At 39.9% G+C, this 6,993-nt stretch overlaps 1 protein-coding gene across 2 annotated transcripts in view; it reads left to right on the top strand.

Moving 5' to 3' along the window:
- The first annotated feature begins 3,221 nt into the window (after positions 1 to 3,221).
- The window catches only part of PTPN21 (protein tyrosine phosphatase non-receptor type 21), a 44,801-nt gene continuing 41,029 nt past the window's right edge, over positions 3,222 to 6,993 (top strand). For both annotated transcript variants that reach the window (XM_041403084.1, XM_041403074.1), the window contains exon 1: positions 3,222 to 3,674. The gene's annotated coding sequence lies outside the window, so the exon portion shown is untranslated. The remainder of the gene's footprint in view (positions 3,675 to 6,993) is intronic.

Raw genomic sequence — 6,993 nt, 5'->3', positions numbered from 1 at the left:
TTTAATGTAGTCATATTATAGAAAGCCCAGCCTAGAGATAAAGGGTCTTTTCCAAGTAATGCCGCTGATTAAAATAAACTCCAGGCATTGTAGTTAACAGCTGTATTAATCCCTTTCTGCATCACTGTTCCTAATATAAATCAAACATCATACAGAGATAACTTAGACTAATTATTGCTAATGATCTGAGCTGTTTGCCTGACTCCACTTATAATGGTGTTACAATGAGAGAGAACCAATAACAAATCAGTTTAAGTACACCATTCCATTTTAACCTTTTAGAGACACATTTTGCTTTCTTAAGATTTCAATTATGTTGTACTGTGTTGTAGTATTGGAAAAAGAAAAATAATTATTGCAGTACAGAGACAAGAATTAAATTTATTTCATAAATAAAAGACTTACTTTAAAAAAAGCTACTGTGTTTGAGAAAAGTTTCCTTTTTGAATAATAGCAGGAGCTCGTTTCTTCAAGTTCAGTGCTACATTCTGTAATGTAGGAAAACTGCCTGTTTTCTTTTAATAGGAAAATTCTGTACCTTAATTAGTTACTTAGTAGAGCATGTTCAATACTTTACAGTGCTGTGTAAGTAAAAATGAATCTTGTACACATGAAATTGCAGGCTTCAAGCATGTAATAGACATATGGTATGGTCATTTTTCTAGCACTCCTCTCTATTACCATCAAAAATATATAATGATGCATAAAGACCCAGCCATATCTTGCTTTCTCGCAAGTAAGAAATAGAATGATGAAAAACCAGGAAGGCTTCAGAGCCAAAACAAACATGATGAATAAAGTGAATTTGTTTAGAGAACAGCTTTCAGATTTAGAATTAGAGGTATTCTTACTTTTCAGTTAATGAAGTTACTGTTTTGCATGGTGTAAATTAAGATATTTTTCCACATGACTTCTTCATTTTTTCAGCACTGTGGGAAAGCCCCTTTTAACTAGCAGATTCCAGGTTATCCTGCCTGTGTTTTTATCACAAATGGGTAACTCTCCACTCGGCTGAGGAGTATATACTTGCATACCATTTTTCTGCCTGGAGGGTGCCTGATTCTGCTCCCTGTTTGGCTTGCTTCCAACTTTTTGTTTTACCTTTAGTCAATACAAAGACCAGATGCAGGAGAGTTCCTGTGGAATTGAAATAAGGTGAATATTTGCATCATCTTCTACCTATTGGCTGATACATTCAAACTGTAATCACATATTTGGACCAAGATGAAAAAAAAAAAAAAAAAAAACAAAACAAAAATCTGTCTCAGAAGAAAAAAAAAAAAAAAAAAAAAAAAAAAAAAAAAAAAATCTGTCTCAGAAGGGAGGATGTCTCCTTTTTTTCTGAGAAGAAAACATAGTTTTATCCCTGTTCCACTATGAGCAGGCCATATTCAACCCAGTGAGCAGAAACTTTCCCTTGTACCTATAGAACAAAGGGTGCAAAATTCAGCTCTGGGATATTATTCATTTCCTCACATAAACTTCAACAACAGAATAAAGATGATCAAGAACCATGAATGTCGTGAGTGTTGGCCAGGGCTTAAAGGGGGAAGCAGGAGCTCAGTACTGTGCCCTCAGGTAATCACTCTACATCTTATTGGTGTGTCCTTACCAGAGTCTATCGCATGTTCATGGATGCCTTTGTCTCTGTCCTTTTTATTATAGTTGGTAGTTGGAACAAAGCAGGTAACACAGAGATGGTGAGATAAAAAAAAAAATTAGTTAGGGCAATATGGAGAAAGTGCAGAAAACCACAAAGTTTGGGCACAAACTGAGGTTATAACCAGGAAAAAGCAGAAGAAAAAAGTTTTTTGTGAATACACATGTGATGAGCATCTAAAGGAGATGTAAGCTGCAGAGGAACATATTGACAATGTCATAGCTGTCTCTTTTAAGATGAGGTGTTCTCTTTAATGTAAATGAAAAGAAGGAAAATACACCAAGAACTAACTATGGAAAGCAAGGAAAGTCTAATAAATGCAATTTCCAGGCAGGGAATCAGGCAGGAAAAGGGTGTGATGAATAGTTAGACTAGGAAATGTGACAGATAGGAGAACTGAGACTTTGTTTCCAGTATGAATTGTTTAGAAATAGGAGGGGTTGCCCCCCCCTCCCCCCGCAACTAACTGCAGATCTGTCCTCTAGCAGACACCTTTAGAAAAAGGTATCTATTTAAGCTAGTTCAAAGTTAGTTTATTTTACTCAACATAAGATTCCCCCAACTAATGTTTTATATATTGCTTATGGACTGCTCATCATAATTATGGCTGATGTATGCAGGAGAAAAATAAAAAAAGATACTGCTCTGATCTCAGGGAAGATGATTGTGTCTAGGAAGAATAACTCAGAAGAATTCATTCTAGTACAAAATTACCTACATATTTCAGCTGAGATTAGTGTCCTCGTGAGCAACTTGCTATTTGCATAGTTGACCTGCAGGTTAGACCTGCTCAGACAGTAGCATGTTTGTGCACTTCGCATTACCAAAACACTTTCTAGGTTTTACAGTTATTAGTCAGCGTTCACATACTTACCTTTTTCCTCATCCCTGACTGGTTCCAAGTTTGTATAAATTTTTGCCCGGTTCACTCAATGTAGAGAGCCAATATTACAAATTGCACGCAATAATTGTTGATTTCATATGCACAAAAACACACGGAGGTCTTCATATACTTGTGAGACTGGAGCACAACCCCTCTTATGGGGTTTGCATTAGTTAAACACTATAAATAGTCCTGAATTTATATTAATTTAAAGCTTGCTAAGACAGTTGTTATTAAGGGTATAATTTCTACTGACACCTTTGGAAGTTTTTAAGTCCAGACAGGCTGAAAGATCAGCCTTTAGTCTGCAATTTTATTGCTGTGTACCTCACTAACAGCTGAAACTTCGCAAGGACATAAATGTATGTGCATAGGTCATTTGGTAAAGCACACAGGGATTAAACCTTGAAAATATTTCCAAGCTGCATGAAAAGAAGACCAACAGAATTTTGGTCAGACATTTGTCTTAATTGGAAAGGCTTAAAATAAATGATCATATGATTAAAAAAAGCAAGGATTGCCTGCTATTTGTTGTAACCCCTATTTCTGTAGTGCCCCCGTAGCCAGAGAAGCAGCTGTTCATTGCTGACATTCTCCCTGCCAGGCATTCCAACTCTCTGAGGTAATGGGCTACAAGCATACGGGCCTTCGCTTTAATTCTTTCAGCGTATCCTTCCGCATGGGTAGAGCGAGGGGAACGCCTCCAGGAAAAGAAATTAAATGCACACACACAGAGGCACACAGGGACGGCCGCTTCGAAAATATTTCTGAGAACGCAATTTGCGCTCATGCGGCGCAGCGTCACATGAAAGAGGCCGCCTGAAGAGCCGGCTGGCACAGGTTTATTTTGTTGTAGTATTTTCTTCCACCCCCCAGCTCTTCACCCAGTGGAATGATATCCAGAGCAAGTTTTTTGAGACAGGAAGTGAGGAATGTTTTCACTATGAGTGATCTGGGAAGAAGGTGGGTTAGCCGAGATAGCAGCTGCTTCGGACGGGAGGAACACAGTAAGTCAGTTCCCGAGGAATACAGATGAGATGGCCCCGGCAGGGGAAGCCTTGGAGCGCTGGGGGTTTTTTTCGGCTACACGTATGTGAAAGGAGACCCGGTGTCTTTGGATCGCTGTGCAAGGTAAGGAGAAAACAGCGGGCACAGTAAACACATAGCGGGTGATCTTCTCTGCTGTGTACTGTAGGGCTGAAGAGTTTCAGCCACTTAGTTTTTGAAAAGTAAATGGTTGAAATGATTGTGGGACTGTGCTTCTGGAGGTGGGCTGAGTTTGAGATATGCACTTACTGCTGCTCTCTCAGTCCGAGAGATTAACTGGTAAAATATGTCAAAGATTAACTGGTAAAACAAGGAGAGGGTGGAGTATTTTGATTACTTTTTTGGCTGCCCAAATATCTCTGAAATAAAAATACACGTATTTCAAGAATGTGAAGTAATAGGAAACCTTTTTCAACATGATATATTGCAGTTTTATTTTGATTATTGTAATTTATGCAAGCTATTTAAAAAAAATTTGTAAAGTCAAATGCTAATAATTGAGGGAGGAGTAGGAGGTGAAGGTAAAGGAGAAAGATACCACAATGCTCAGTAATCACGCGTTAGTCATAGCCATGTTGCTGAAATTCTAATATAGCATTTTTGAAGCTACAGGTTGCTGTTGAAGTATAAAGTTACAAAGTTAGATACAAAGACATTGTTAGCTGTTGCACGAAAATTCTAGGCTTGGTAAATAAAAGCTTGTTATTGTAAAGGTCATCAGTTGGATTTGTAACTCCTGGCAGTAGGTAGCCATGAGTTTTTTGCTAAAGTAGCTTAAAACAATGCAGGCAGGTCTGGATTTAAAGTAATGCAGCAGGCAAATTTGAGAGCACCCAGGACTGCAGAATGCACAGCTGCTGAATAAAACCAGCACAGCTATGTTTGCAAGAACTACACATGGTGAGCAGTAGAAGATACTGAATGATGCCTTGGTGTTATTCAGCAAACTTGCCTTAATTCTACAATATTTATTATATGTTAGGAATCCTTTTTTAGTTGTTTTTTTGTGATGTGGTCCGGAAGTTAATTACTTGTGTTTTTCTTGTTATAAATGGGTTTCAGAAATCTTGAAGATTATGTCAGGCATACAAAAATGAAATAATTTAGGGTAAATGCTCAGTGGAGCATTCAGTATAAACAACAGATCATAACCTGGAGAATGTTCCTGGCTGGCACATTCTGAAACTTCTGCTCTAAACTTCCTTCCTATGTTTGCATTGCTACCTGTTTGCATAGTGAAATAACTGAAAGTCTGAGGCTGCCTCATGTCAGCATTAGACGGTTTGGAAATTTCACCTGTCAGGTTAGCCTCTGGTTAGTGATTTTTTTTTTCCTCTTTTTTTTTTTTTTCTCCCCATGCTCTTAGAATACTTTTCTAAGCCTCAATATGAACATAAAAGATGGAAAGTCCTTCACACTCAGTGGTACTCCATAAAACCTGAGATTAAAACACTTCTGCATTTCTGACCATAGCTTTCAGAGAGGAGTAAATTGTTTTCTCTCATTGCTGTAGCACCAAAGAAGACACCTAACTGTGCAAAGAATGTATTGGAAAATGGACCTCGGGGACAGGAGCTAAGGTCAGCCAGCTAAAAGTTACTCTGTCAGGAATAAACCCAGGGCAAGATTCTGCTGGCAGTGGACAGGGGACTAAAAGCTTCTGTCTGTAGAGCATTCCCTGCATGCTGTTCAAGCAGGGCTGGATTTGGAGGATCAAAGTACAGAGGGAGTAATAACATGAGGATTCCCTCGGTATCCCTAAATTTTTCAGGGAAACCTGTTGCTATCTGTTGTTACTTATTCTACAGCTACACCCAAAACCAAATTTGTTGGTGTTTGGGTGAGGATTGTTTTCTCATTAAGCTAAGATTTTAAGTGGTATCTGTTGAGGATAGTGATTGTGTAGAATGGTATAACAGCTTCAAGATTATCACAAACGAGGTCATGAAATATGCTTCTGGTCATTCTTTGGAGTAGGTTTGCAAAGATGTCATTGAGAAAAAATGCTGTGCTGTCTCCTTTTTCTCCCCATTGCAGGCCTTTTAATGTCTTTCCACCTTCCTTTCTTGTTTGTGGTGCTGCTGACTGGCCAGTAGGGAATCTAATACGGGATTTTTAGCCTAGAGAGTTTGTGGTTATGTTGGATAAGTTTCTAGGTGGGTATATCAATGTCCGAGGAAAAATTGGTGTCTGTGTGTTTACAGCTACACCTTTGAGTTTAAAAGCAGGTGTGCTAGGAATACTACTTCTTCCGGGTCCTCCATTCCAAAGAAACTCATATCCTCGCGTTCCTCCTGTCTGGTCATCCTAAGAGTCCTCAGAAATCAAATTGTGCCTTTTCATATATTCTACTAATACATGCCAGCCTGGAAAAAGAGCTTCAAGAAGAAGAGTAGGCGTTTGTTTTCTTTCCCCTTCGGTCGGGGCGGCCCTGCCGCTAGAGGTGCAGGGGCAGAGCTCCTGCCCGCGGCCGGAGGCAGCAGCGCGGCGGGGCCCGGGCGCGGCTCCGGGCTCGCTCCCGCCGCGCAGCCCAGCCCGGCACGGCACGGCCCGGCACAGCCCAGGCCACAGCCCAGGGCACCGCAGCCTCGCCGAGGGAATGCCTTCCCTGACCCAGGGCAGCGGCGTGCAACAGGGGGATCTCTAAGGAGCCTTCCAGCCCAGAGCTTTCCGTGACTCTGTGATGAATTTCACAGACTGGGGTGCGTGCGCTAAGAAAACACTTGGAGAAGGAGGAAGGCAAAGCATGGAATAGTTGACAGGAGAGGAGGCGTGAAGGTGTTTGCAAAAAGTGGGGAGATGGGCGGCTACCTGTAGTCTGGGTAAGAGTATGTTTTTCAAGGAAAAATTAGAAAATAAAAGGTTCTCAGAATTCACATGCTCTCTTGGTGAGGCAAAGCATAACCTGAAGCATCATACAGCAATTTAGCATAAGGAATAATGGTGCAACTTACTGTGATCCATGGAAGATGAAAGGAATTGCACTTTAATTGTCTGGTAGGAAATGGCTAAGGTGTGAGTTTAAGGCCTCCCTTGCCTTTCTTTTTTTCCCTTTTATCATTTATGGGGCTTGGTTTTATGTTTAGTCCAACAGCAGATAGTGGCTGAGGCTGCACAACGCTCTGAAAAACAAGCCTGGTTGCTGGATTTGCTCTTAAAGAAAACGTCTTTGTTCAGTATTACAAATACCTTAGGCAACTCAGATTTCATAAACATATTTCATTTAAATACCGATTCAGTTTATAAATACTTATTTTAAGACACTACAGTCACACATGATTAAGATTCATTATTCACTTGTGAGTTTAAAAAAAAAGAGATCAACTTGCCAAAACCCAAAGTGATTTGTGGAAAAACCAGAAACTCTGGTACTTATTTCATTATTTGAATACATAACAGCCCT

The sequence above is a fragment of the Onychostruthus taczanowskii genome, unplaced genomic scaffold, assembly GCF_017590055.1.
Source record: "Onychostruthus taczanowskii isolate IOZ18803 unplaced genomic scaffold, ASM1759005v1 scaffold1, whole genome shotgun sequence".
In the NCBI taxonomy this organism is placed as follows: Eukaryota; Metazoa; Chordata; class Aves; order Passeriformes; family Passeridae; genus Onychostruthus; species Onychostruthus taczanowskii.
Note: the sequence above shows the minus strand (reverse complement) of the source record. Positions and strands in the feature narration are given on the sequence as shown.